Genomic DNA, 14556 nt, shown 5'->3' with positions numbered 1-14556 from the left:
TCTCCAAGAAGCTTGACCCTTTTTTAGCTTCTCCAAGAAGCTTGATCCTTTTTTTAGCTTCTCCAAGAAGCTTGAACCTTTTGAACCTTTTTAACTTCTCCAAGAAGCTTGACCCTTTTTTAGCTTCTTCAAGAAGCTTGATCCTTTTTTTAGCTTCTCCAAGAAGCTTGAACCTTTTGAACCTTTTTAGCTTCTCCAAGAAGCTTGACCCTTTTTTAGTTTCTCCAAGAAGCTTGATCCTTTTTTTGGCTTCTTGAAGAAGCTTGAACCTCTTGACCCCTTTGCCTAGCTTCTCCAAGAAGCTTGGCCCTTTTGCTCCAAGCTTTTGCTCCAAGCTTCTAAGAGAAGCTTGGCCTTTTTGCTCAAAGCTTTTAAGAGAAGCTTTGCCCCCTTGGTTTCTCTATAAAAGGAGGGCCCCTCCTCCCCTTTTAAGGGTTAGAAAATCTGATATATAAGATATATATATCACTCTCTCTATATATCTCCCCCTCTCTCTACATTTGGGTGGGTTAGAGGGTCCAAAAGGGTCTTGTTCTTGGCCAATTGCACACCACTTCATAGCCACACACTTCCATCATCACTTGGAGGATCTTGGAGCTCATTTTTAGAGGCCAAAGGACTGGTTTTTGAGACCTAAAGGCTGCTGGTTCTTGCTGGTCTTCAAAGGTAACTTCTTACCCTCTTTATTCTCTGTTTTTGAACACACTTTTAGCCTGTCTTGAAAGCTATTTTGGGCTTTGTCATAAACTGAAAAAAGTCTTATTTTGAGCTCCTTTTGAAGTTTGTTTAAGACCACTTTTGTGTTTGGGGTCGTTTACCCCCTCTTAGGCCTTGTTTGGCCCCATTTTTGTGTGATTTTGGTGAGCTCCGGGACCACCTTGTTTGGGTCTCCTCACCACTGAAATCTTGATGGATTTCAGTGGTGAGGATGGTGGTTTGAGGTCCTAAGAAGGAGAGGGGTGACCCTCTCCGTTGTTGCCTTGTTTGTTGCCCTTTTTGGCCTTCCAAAGGGGCTCCTATTTGCATGCTTCCAAGCCTTGTTTCAAGCATTTTTCAGTGGGTTTTAGGACCCCCATAAGCCATTTCCAGAGTTGGTTTGGTCTTGTTGAATGTCCTTATTGCATGTGTAGAGTAACCCTCTTGTTGGCCTTTCAAAGGAATACCCCATCCTAGCATGTGTGGACCTTGTTTCCATGGGTTTTTGGGGCTTATTTGACATACCATGTTACTATTTTTGCTTGGTTTAATGGTCCCTTGCATGCACCTTACACTTGTCTTGCATTCCTTTATTTTGCCTAGAAAGGCATCTTGCATTTGGACCACCATGCTTGCATGTTTTGGCTTAGCTTTGTGAAGTTTTTAGTCATGTTTTAACATGTTTAAGTTCTGTTTGGTGTCGTTTTGGTCATGCTTGCCATGCTTTGTATAGCCTCTTTGCATTCTAGCTTGTTAGCCTTGGATGTGTATGTCACTAGCATGCTTTACTTGGCTTGTTCTCATGATTTGGCATCATTGGAGACCATATTTCAGTCCATGTTCCATGCTTTCATACTTGCATTTTCCATCCCTTTTCATGCTTTGGAGAGTTGATAGCTTATGCTCCATATTTAGGCCTTTGTGTATGCATGTTTGTGTGTGAGTTTTCATGCCTTTGTTACATCATTTTGGCCATTGATTTTGGCATGCTTGAGAGCTACCTATATTAGTTTAAGTCCATCTTTGCATGATGTTGCATGCTTGTCTTGCATATTGTCACATCCTTGCTCCATTTTGCATGATTGTTGCATGCTATACATATTCACATGTTCATGTTGCATACTTAGCTTCCATGCCTAGGTTGCATAGTATTTTGCATGCATGCCTTGCCTCTTGAATCACCATGATAGAGGTTGGGCTTTATGTGTTTATTTGGTTTGCATGTCATTTGAAATCAAAATGCACAACTTGATTTTTTTGGGCCATCACGCATTGAAGTGCGTGATTGGTGGTCCGAGAATCGAGTACCATTCCCCTTTGAGTCATAAACATGATAAGGGGTGTGGTTGTGCACACATTTGCTTGAAATGCAATGCCATGCCATGTTTTGCCCTCTGCTGCTGTCAAAACAGGTTCTGCAGGAAGATATGGCCGGTCGACTACATACAGTGCCGACCGACCATGCATGGATAGCCGAGAGCTAAATGGATGGTCGATGACCATCCTGTCATGGCCGGTGATGATTCCACTTGGTCGGTGGTGTTCCACAGTGTCCAGAGTTGTTCCTTGGGAATTGTGCAATTTTCAGAGGAGCAGAGCAGGGAAAACAGAAGCAGCTTGTGCATGGCGTTGGATTTCCGGGTGAAGCCAATCCGAGCACGCGTGCATCCCTCTTCCCGGGGCCTTTTACTGTTTTCCTTAGCTTAATTAATTTATTAATTAATTAGGTGGTCTGTAAATTATTTAATTAGCTTGTAGGTTAATTAAATTGTATTATTTTTTTGGTCCCTCCGAGCGAGGGCGAATCTGTAATAAGTGTGGGTGCGTGCGTGCATGTCTTCCAACCCTAATTTCTTTCTCCCTTTTACTTACCTGCTTTTGATGGTTAGCATTAGGTCATATTTAATTTAGCATACTTTATGCTATGCATGCGTGCATCCATACATTTGTCTTGCATGCACCGGGCTCGGCGCATCATACTAATTGCATTGTATTTCAATCCCAAGTTGAATACGTGTTAGTTGTTGCATTTCACATGCCATCCATAGATTAGTCGAGCCTATTCTAGCTGCATCTTGCATGTGTTGCATTAGCCATCTTAACATGAACTAGGATCATGCATATGATTACTAACTGGTTTCTGTTTTGGCTTGGAGTACTAAGTAAGCTTTTATGCTTTAGCATGCCACATGTGTGTGAATGTTGCCATGATAGCATAATTACCATGAGGCTAGCTGCTTATGTGATATAACTGTCTGAATGCCTGTGGATGGAGGTTGAATTACCTAAATTGGAATAATGCACTAAAACTGTGAGTTTTAAGCCCACTAGATAGTGGCAAAACCATCTTTTCTAAAGCCCACTTGAGGGTGGCAAAACCTGCATTTTAGCCTACTTGCGAGTAGCAAACCATTTTTCAAAGCAAACATGCAATGTTTTGTTCCAATTTAGGCGATTTGGTCTATACTTGTTTGCTATGCGCATAACATAGTAATTCTAGGCTAATAATCGGTTTAAGAACACATAACATTTTCAAAAACGGATATCATGGTTAGTAGAGGCCGATCTTCGGATCGGGCGAGAGGGGGTGCTCATAGCTGACCTTCCCCAATTGTACCCAAGCTCCCGAGCCGAGACAACTTTGGTGATGACGGACACGTGGCCTTTGACACCGAGTCAGGGTTTCCTAAATTTCCTAAAATAAAATATTTAGGTGGCGACTCTGTATCTGGCAAAGCAGTCCATGTTTGGCACTTCTTTTTAAAAATCTGTTTTCTCAAAACGATTTGCCGGATTTGGACTCTTTGGTTCAGATTAAGAACCGTGACAATTGGAGAGTTCGAATTGTAGTGAACCCAAAACGAACAGAACGGGACTCGTCCTCCCGGGGCGTTCAGGGACGTCTACAATAAGGCCCACGCAACATGTAGAAAAAGAAGCCCGCTCGAGCGTGGACTTCCCCGCTCGAGCGAACTGCAAACTTATGAAAAAGTGCTGGGTGCATGAAATTCACGCTCGACGGGCGCTCGACCCCCGCTCGAGTGTGTAACACAGACCCTTGCTCGAGCGTGGCTTCCCCCGCTCGAGCGGACTACAAAACACACAAACTTCTGGGTATACGCATTTCATACTCGAGCGTGACTCTCGCCGCTCGAGCGGAAGTACATGTACTCAAGCTTCACGCTCGAGCGTGAAAGTCCTCGCTCGAGCGTGGGTCAAATTTCTGGAAAATCCAGATTGACCTCCAAACATGAAACTCGACCTCCAACCATCCAAAACTTTTTTTTCTGGACCAAATCTTTGGAAAACACATAGTAACCCATAAAACAACATGTTTAAAGCTTCAATTCAAGAAATCATGGCCCAAAAGTAAACCAATTGTACAAAACTCAACTTAAAACTTGAAATTAATTTCATGCACATGACTTGTATGCAAATCCTTGAACTCAAATCCTCCAAAACATGACCAAATGCAATGTTCAACCCAAAAACAAGATCAACTATGATAATATGACATGGAACATGAAGAATTTCTAAGCCAAAACTTGGATTATGACATGCATGCAAGGATTCTTTAGAGAGACAACCCCAAATTCCATGAATTGCACATGCATGTATGCATTAAGCTTTAATTCACCAATACTTAGCTTTAGACACTAATTAACCATGAACCAAGAAAGGAACAATTCAAATTCAAGTTCAAGGGGATGGATCTCTACCTTAGGTCTTGAATGTCAAGGTGTAGGAGCCTAATTATGCAATCATTTCTTCAATTCTTCAAATTTCCTAGCCAAAACTTGATGAAATCAATTCTCCTACTCTCCCTCTCTCACTTACTCGATTTGGTCTTGAAACAAAAGTCTGAATTATGGTGTATCAACAAGTATGAGGTATAAGGAGTGTAGGTCTAGGATTGTCCACTAAGTGGCAAAATTGTAATAAACTCATTTAATGTAATTTAACTTTATTTAATCATACCAAATCAAATTTAAATTAAATCTACCATAAAGTCACATAAATTCTAATTATTACATAGTACTAATCAATTTCGAAATCGGGCGCCGATAAGGCTTTCAATTCGAAGTTCAAAGTCAAAACATGAACAGGTCATTCTATGGCAAACAGATAGAAACGCAAAGATAATGCAATACATATGCAAATTAATTTCGGATTCCTTCTAAATTACTGTTAAGCATAACTAATCATGGATTAGCATTAATCAGGGGTCGAGGTTATTACAATTACCACACACTCACACATGCAGATATAATGCCCCTAACTCTTACAAGGACATTCTAAGCTCATACGGTCCTGTGTGTGTGGTAGAACATGTGCTCTGATACCACTCTGTCACGACCCAAACCCGCCCCTGTAGGTTTAGCACCATAACCGACCAGTAATCCGTAGATTACCAAAGGCCTCTGAACAGATTAGCAAATAATAAGGGGCTGCGGAAGCAATAATACAAAATAGACATGGTCCAATGAGCTGTGATAACGTACATGGGACGGAACATTTCAAAACTTACATATATACATAAGCATGCCAGTCAAAGGACACCAAAATTTACAAAGTATTACATCCCAAGACCTGTCCTTACAAAACACATACAAAGACTAGCATGAATACAAAAACAACCATAGCATTAGACTTCGACTGGAACCTCCTCGGGAGGCACAACAGTTGGCTAACAAAATAGAACAGAAGGCCGTCAACTCTGGCCCTGGTCACACGCCGGCTCACCTACATACATAATATAAACTGTGAGCGAAAGCCCAGTGAATAATAAGAGAGTAAAGGGTTTCAATGAATGAGTTCGTACAGATTCAGAAATCATAATTCAGTTCATATCAAAATCATAGTTTGTCCAGATCATATACAGACAGAAAATCATAAGTCATGATTAAGTTTACGCGATACATCCATTAGCATAAACAGAACAGAACATATACACGTGAGGTTACGAATAACCAGTTCCATAAAGGAACCTCCGGATCCGGGTAACAGAACAGAACAGAAGCTGAGCCCCCGTGACAGGGCCTCCGGTACGGGTAACAGAGTGCAGATAGAAATAAGTTCCGTAAAGGAACCTCTGATACCGGGTAACAACTAACAGATATCACATGATGTTAAGGATGTCACGAATACATATCAGAAATTGAACAATCATTCATTGTACAGAACATATCATTTCGAAAAACAGATCTTGTTTTATTACACAGAAAGTAGATACAGTTTGAACATAACCTTATTAAATTATTACTCATAGTTGGCCTTGAAATAGACAGACGGAACAGATTGATCACACGACACGTGGCACGTGACCTACATAACACATAACGGACACACACTTGAAATACACATTCTAATTGCACAAAACTTACATCGTTGGTTCTTAGTGTGTTTCTAGCCTTAAATCCTCACTATAGAGTCTTAAACATGGCCTACGAATGCCTAGGATGGAATGAGGATGCAAAGATGTCTTGGAAAACATTTCTCAAATTTTGCTGAAGATAAGGTCTATGCTCGAGCGTGGCTTTCCCCGTTCGAGTGGACATGCAGATACTGAAGCTCAGCTCGAGCGTGGACTTTCCTGCTCGAGTGAACTGTAAACTTATGAAAAAGTGCTGGTGCATGAAATTCAAGCTCGACGGGTGCTCGACCCCCGCTCGAGCGTGACTCTCGCCGCTCGAGCGGAAGTGCATGTACTCAGGCTTCACGCTCGAGCGTGAAAGTCCCCGCTCGAGCGTGAGTCAAATTTCTGGAAAATCCAGATTGACCTCCAAACATGAAATTCAACATTCAACCATCCAAAACTCATTTTCCTGGGCCAAAACTTTGGAAAACACTTGGTAACCCATACAACAACATGTTTAAAGCTTCAATTCAAGAAATCATGGCCCAAGAGTAAACCAATTTGTGCAAAATCAACATGAACTTTATGAATATGCTATTAATTCAACATGCAAGAACCTCTTTGAATTCAAACCTTCCAAAACATAACCAAACTTAATAATTTGATGGAAAATAAGTTGAATGGCTATAATATGAGTGAAATTGACACATACATGGAAGAAATCTTAGAATTCCAACTCAAAACATGGAAATTTGTACATGCATGCATGGATTCCTTAGAAGGACAACTCATGCTATGAACTACACATGCATGTATGTATTGAGCTTCAATTCACCAATCTTAGCTTAAACCTAACATGAGTCCCTTTAATTCACTAGAATTCTTACATTAACAAATCAATTCCATAATTAGTAGGGTGAATGCCTACCTCAAGTCTTGAATTCCTCAGAGTGAAGGCTCTAATATGCAAATCCTTCTATTCCTCCTAAACTCGAAGCAAATCTCTTGTTGAATCCAACTTCCCTTCAACTCTTTCTCTCTCTCTCTCTCTCTCACGTTTTGCATCTGAGGAATGGAGAAGTGAAATGAAAATGTGAGCTGGTGGAGTCTAAAAGGGTCCATAAGTGGTAATGATCAAAAAGTAAATAAATAGCATATTTTAATCTAGTTTAATCATTCCGAACCAAATTTTAATTAAACCTACCATAAAATTCTATAAATCCTAACTAACACATATATCAAGTCAATTTCGAAATTGGGCGCCGATAAGGCTTTCAATTCGTAGTTCAAAGTCTAAACATGAACAGATTATTTTATGGCAAATAGATAGAAACACTAAGATAATGCAATACATATGCAATTTAATTTCGGATTCCTTCTAAATTACTGTTAGGCATAATTAATCATGGTTTAGCATTAATCGGAGGTCAGGGTTATTACAGTAAATGATGGATTACAAAGGCTAGAGAATCATATTCCACATCAATGCAGGTACTTATTGTGGCTGTGCTCTGAATATTTCATTCAACAAAATTGACTAGGAGAATCACCAATAGCTCATTAATCTTTGTCAAAGTATGATGTAAAGTTTAGAGCTGTTTATGACTTTTGTTTTAAGAATCTTTGTGAAAGTATTGAATACAACTTATATATATAACTTGCAAAGTAAAAATATGTTAAAGAAATTGAAATTTTAATTTTTCAAAAATGGACAAATTACGAATCAATGGTAACCTTTTAAAATAGTTACAGATTCATGAAAAAATGCAAAAGTTTAATTATTGAAGTTTGTAAACTTCATCATTGATCTGATTTTTTTTTTTAAACTTACACTAAATTGTTAATTCTCCTTCAAAATTATGAAATTAATGTAAAAAAACAAAAAAGCTACAAATTTTTTTTTAAAAAAAAAAAAAAAAAAACTACAAAAAACTGAAAAGTGGGTCTCATTTCTTTCACTTTCAAAGCTTCACATTCGCCCCATCACTTCTCTCCATCACATGCTCTGCAGCTCCTTTCAAAAATATGGAAATATATATATGGCAAATAAACAACTCCCCAAACTATTTATAATAGGGAAACAAAAAAAAAGTCTCACACATACTCAATTGCATGAATTGTCTCAAATGTGCCTTAACTTCCCAATGGCATGAATTGTCTCAAATGTGCCTTTTTAACATTTATGTTATATCTATTATTTGTGTAGTTACATTATTTTTAATCTTTAACCAAGTGGCATGAAAACTATTGAATTTCAAAGGATTATGCAAAATTTTAGTTAATTTCCTTTCATACACCACCACCAAGTTTAATTTAGTAATACACAATTGCCACTTTTTAGATGCACTTAGTAACAAAAAAAAAAAAGTAAATTGTTTTTGTTTCTTGTTTTGATCTTAAGCAGTTTTCATAGAGACATTATTTGGAAGGAATTGAACTTTTGCTTTTCTATGTTCTTTAACTTTTTAATTTTCGTGAGCAACTAACATTGCGTAGGCATAGACGCTGAGAAATTGACTAATTGTCTCAAAGAATAGCTTGTCTCATTTTTGCAATAAAGAACTTGGTCTGATAACTGTTTATGTTAATTAATACTGTGTTCAACAAATCTATTTTGAAGACAATAAAGATGAACTAAGTTCAACTAACTTTGTGTTCAACTAAGTTCAACTAATACTGTGTTCAACTAAGTTCAACCAAGAATAGCTTGTCTCATTTCTTTGTTCAACAAATCTGTCTGCAAACCTCAAGGCGATTTGTTGTGCATTTGTTTTTAAGGAATTCAACTAACCTTTTGTCTTAAATGTATTTCTTGCAAATGCAAGAGAACAAATGAAATCAAAGTCAAAGTCACAAAAATCTCAACAAATCAAAGTCACAAAATCCTAACAAATCAGGGCATATATATAGATATATATATAGAGAGAGAGAGAGAGAGAAAAAAAAAAAAAACTGACCTGTGCAGACAGATCTGTCGAGAAAACACAAAGACTCGAGAGAAGCGAGTCCGGTAGGAAGACGGAGAGAGACTCGATCGTCGTTGGTCATCGTGAGTGACTCTCGTCGTCGGAAGCTGCGCTCGTCGGGTCGCTGGGGTTGTAGAAGCTGCGTTCAACCTTGATCGTCGCCAGGGTTGGAGAGCTGTGCTCGTCGGGTCGCCGGTGTCAGGGAGGTCGCCAAGGAGAGTCACAATAGAGGAGAGAAAAGAAAGAAGAATAGAGAGAGAGACTTCAAATGTATTGTGAACATGAATTTGAAATTTGAAATGAATAAGAAAGAGAGAGAAATGGGCGAGTTTGCATCAGTTTTTCACGTAGGCAGCTACGTCATTAGTGCTCGTCTAGTGATGAAGATTTAGAGGTCGGAAGCATTTTTGGTCCTTCATCTCTTTAAAGTTCATCAAAAATCATTACTTTTTATTATTATTATTATTATTTTAAATCCACGAGAAATCCCAACCCTATTCCCTTTGAGCATTCTCATCTCTTTCTTTTATATTACCTCCTTATTCAAAATAAAAAAAAAATTCTGTCAAAATACATCCTTAGCAATTCCCATATCCAACCCCCCTAAATATAAATATTGCTACAGTGACTTCCTAGGGAGTCACTGTAACTCTCTCATATCTGATAAATTCTTATTTTTTTTCGTGTTGAAAGCACGAAAGATATCCTCCTAGACGTCTCTTCGGACATCCCCCGGATGTCCCGTGAAAGTCTTGGAGCTAAAGAAGGAAAATGTGCAAAATTAACTTGATCGGTCATCCGGCCAGTTGATTGTCCCTGTTTGCTTTCCGTTGCTCCTTGCTATACTGTTGCATGTTGTGCTATTGCATTTGTTATTATTATTTTATTATTAAAAAAATATTTAAATTTAAAAGTAATTAAAAATATTATTTTAATAGAATAGAGAAAGAGTAAAGAATTTGTTAGGGAAAGTAGATGAAAAAGTAATTCCTAAAATAGGGAATAAATTTTTTAATAATATTTTTGTTGGCTTATTTTTCCCACGAAGGAAAATATCATAAATGTGAGCATGCCAGCAAGGATTGAAAAATCCTTACAAATTAAATTCAAGCAAATTATCAAACGATTGTGTTGACGGTTCTTTTGCCTCAACGAAGAGGATTTCAAAATTGTCAAGTGTAGAGAAAAGAAAAAGTAAAAGAAGAAAGAGGGACGGAAAAAGACGATTGGGTGAACAATCAAAGTAATAATTACTTACCTCTACTCCTATGCTTCGAAAAGGAAGTGCATAAAATGCTTCGAAATGGAAATGCTAAAAATAAATGTTTCGAAATATAAATCTATGTTAAACTACTTCTAAGATAAGGAAAATGACAAGAAATATTGAAATCAATTGTCTTTGATTTGAATTCTGGATCCTTTACAATGTAGCCATTAATGGCTATTTATAGAGGAAAAAATACAGTAATAACTACTTAGTAACTATCCATTTCTTCTATCTTCATTCTTGTCTTGCCATGTGTCCTTCCACTCATCCACTTTGTCCTTCATATTCTCCATCATCTCTATAACTTCTTTTAACTTCCAAATGAATAAGAGGATGCCACGTGTTTTGAAAATAATAATAATAATAATAATAATATTTTATGGTGCTAACATTACCCCCCGCGGCCCTTAAAAATGATATTTATTTGAATTTTTGAAGGGCCGAACCAAGCACATGACTAATCTAAGCAATAAAATGCTTTGAATAATATCAACAAAGTGCTTCGAAGGATATAATAGCACCAATAAAGTGCTTCGAATGATGTAATAGCACCAATAAAGTACTTCGAATGATATAATAGCACTAATAAAATGCTTCGAATAAGTATGAAATTATGACTAAATGATCAATAACAAGCTTCGAAGGTGGTATAAAAGACCAAATTCATCATTCGAAGGTCTTGCGGCACAGTTTTGAAGGAACAACATCACCCTCGAAGGTTGGAAGCATTGATATAGGATGATGATACTTACAATGAAGTTTCAAGGTTAGGCTTGACGCTTCAGATGTATTTTCGAAGCTTTATACAGTTTCGAAGGTGAAGTAATCAACCTTCGAAACAACTCTTGATGTTTCGAATGTATCTTCAAAACTTTATACAGCTTCGAAGGTGAAGTAATCAACCTTCGAAACAACTCTTGATGCTTCGAATGTATCTTCGATGCTTTGATTGTGTATATACAAATAACTGGCCATCAATTTGAAAAGATAAGCCATTCTCAACCACTTATTTAAATGCATAGGCTTTTCCTAGCCAAGTTCATGCATTTTAAATGGTCATCCCTTGTTCTTAGTGCTTCGAACTCATAAGAACAATTTGTTAATTTTATTAGCCACATCATCAGAATTATATTTTGGTGTGATCCACAAATCCAAAATGGATTTCGAACAACAAAAGTCATGGTATAGTGTGACCATGAAAATTCATACTCTTTGACATTTTGAAAAATATCAAAAAATTTGAATTCATGAACAGTGGCTTGTTCATTATTTTTGACCATGTTTGTTTTAAAAACATGACTTTTGCCGAATAGATTTTCATAATTATTTGGCAAAGTAGGTTGTTTTTCCATGTTAGCCATTAATGGATTATGAAAATCATCCATAGATATGTTATTTTCATGACTTGACTCTCTAAAAATTGGTTTTGGGACCTCCCGAGCCATGCATGGAACATCATTCTTAGCAAAATTTGGCTCAAGAACATGCTCTTTCGTTATGTTAATTTCATAATTTGGCTCTTTAAAAACGAACTCTTAAACCCCCGAGCCATTGATGAAATCAACTCTTTGCTTTTGCCATTTTTAACCATGGAAAAATTCTGAAAAAATTCACTAATTCCGGCCATTAAGGCCTTAGTTAAAAACTTGGTAGTGAGAGTTGATAACTCATCATTCTATTGGCGAATTTCCATATCAAGTTGATGAATTTCTCCAATTAAATGGTGTCCTTTTTCTTCCACCAAATAATATTATAAGGGATGAAAATTTATTTCATCAAGAAAATGGATCTCTTCTTGAAGATTTAAAATTTCTTGTTTACGCCAATAAATTTCATCTAGGCTATTTGAAATAGACAAATCCAATTCATTTTCCATTTATTACACTTGACGTCCCACTGTGCGTGCCAAAAATTGTTGGCTTGTTTTTCCTACGAAGGAAAATATCATAAATGTGAGCGTGCCAGCAAGGATTGAAAAATCCTTACAGATTAAATTCAAGCAAATTATCAAGCGATTGTGTTGACGGTTCTTTTACCTCAACGAAAAAGACTTCAAAATTGTCAAGTGTAGAGAAAATAAAAAGTAAAAGAAGAAAGAGGGACGGAGAAAAACGATTGAGTGAACAATCAAAGTAATAATTACTTACCTCTACTCCTATGTTTCGAAAAGGAAGTGCATAAAATGCTTCGAAATGGAAATGCTGAAAATAAATGTTTAGAAATATAAATCTATGTTAAACTACTTCTAAAATAAGGAAAATAACAATAAATATTAAAATCAATTGTCTTTGATTTGAATTATGGATCCTTTACAATGTAGCCATTAATGGCTATTTATAGAGAAAAAAATAAAATAATAACTACTTAGTAACTATCCATTTCTTCTATCTTCATTCTTGTCTTGCCATGTGTCCTTCCACTCATCCACTTTGTCCTTCATATTCTTCATCATTTCTATAACTTCTTTTAACTTCCAAATGAATAAGAGGATGCCACGTGTCTTTAAAATAATAATAATAATAATATTTTATGGTGCCAACAATTTTAAAATAAAATTTAGATAGTATAAGAATGTTCTTACCACCCGCTCATTAAAAAAAAAAATACATAATAAATTACACTTATTTTTCTACTATAAAAATAATATCATTATAAAAAATATTCTCATGCTTGATGCAAGTATTTCTTGTGTTGTGTGTCATAAAAAATGGTAAATTAAATTAGTAGTTCCTATAGTTTGGGACTTGTATCACCTTAGTCCATAACTTTTCAATTGTGACACATTTGACCTTAAATTTCGAATCTTGTTTCAAATAAAGACAATTGATCATACCATTACTTAATTTCAATGGCAAAATCGTCAATTTGATAAAATATAAACTAATTTGACAAAAATAAATGTCAAAAAAATATTTTAAAATTTTTAAAAATTATTTCTATCCACCAAAGATAAAATTATATAAAATTGATAAAAATTACATGATTAATTTTTAAAAATTAATTTTTCATGATCATCATCCAAATACATAATAAAAATTAATTTGGTAAAAAAAATGTCTAAAAGATTTATCAATTTTATATAATTTTATCTTTAGTAGGTATAAATAATTTTAAAAAATTTAAAAATAATTTTTTGACATTTATTTTTGTCAAATTAATTTATATTTTATCAAATTGACGAGTTTGCCCTTGAAAAATCCAACAATATCTTCAATTGTCCTTATTTGGAATAAGATTCAAAATTCAGGGTCAAATGTGTCACAATTGAAAAGTTAAGAACCAAAGTGGCACAAATCCCAAACTATAGGGACCGTTGGTGTAATTCATCCCATAATAAAATATTATCATAATTATAATTTTTATAATAGAAATCACTATGCAAGAGGAATTTTAAAAAATTATTACACAATGATAAAAATAATTATGATTTTAATTATTAATATCTAAAAAATTTATCATTTTTTATGATATATTTTTGTAAAACACCACTGATACATAAATCCCTTATTCTTATACATCATTGCGGGTGCTTGGGAAGAGGGTTTTTTTGTAAATGTTTTTAATTGTAAGATATTATTGGAGAATTTTTTTTTGTATTTGAGAAAATAGTTGAGTTTTTTTTATAGATAGATGTGATATTTGTGAGAGAAAAAAGTGAAATGATTATGAGATTTAATGTGATATTTTGTTTAAATTTATTTTTTTAATTTTATAACTAATTTGTCTTTTAATAAAAAAAAATTTGAAAAAATCAAAAAAATTCCTTCTCAAACACTGCCATTGTAAAAAATATATATACATTTTTCTACTAGACCACTTTAAATGTAATTTTTTCGAAGAATATTGTCATAATCTTTGGAAGGAGACAATCCCGGAAGCTACCTCCGCACTTTCCAGAAGGGGCAGTGGACGTACGTAGTGATAGAGAGAGAGACGGCGATTCAACCTGCATTCCATTTGAGAAATTACATCTCAGTCACAGAAAAAAAATTTTTTACACAAATATGGATCACAACTTTTCACTTGTATTTTATTATAAAATTATTTGCACCTCTGTTAGTAAAAATTTGGCTCCCCATTGATAGTGATTGATCAATAGACTTAAACAGATTTTAAATAAATATAAAATATCAGACTTTATAGTTGAATTATATGTCTTAAACAGATTAATGATTTTTCTTGAGGTAATTAAATAAAAAAGAAATGGAACAGAACATAATATTTATTTATTCAATTAAATTATCACTTGTTATCCGTTACAAAAACTTAAA

The sequence above is a fragment of the Camellia sinensis genome, chromosome 8, assembly GCF_055761805.1.
Source record: "Camellia sinensis isolate YWXY chromosome 8, ASM5576180v1, whole genome shotgun sequence".
In the NCBI taxonomy this organism is placed as follows: Eukaryota; Viridiplantae; Streptophyta; class Magnoliopsida; order Ericales; family Theaceae; genus Camellia; species Camellia sinensis.
The sequence above is the reverse complement of the archived record's forward strand: the minus strand, read 5'-3'. Positions refer to the sequence as shown.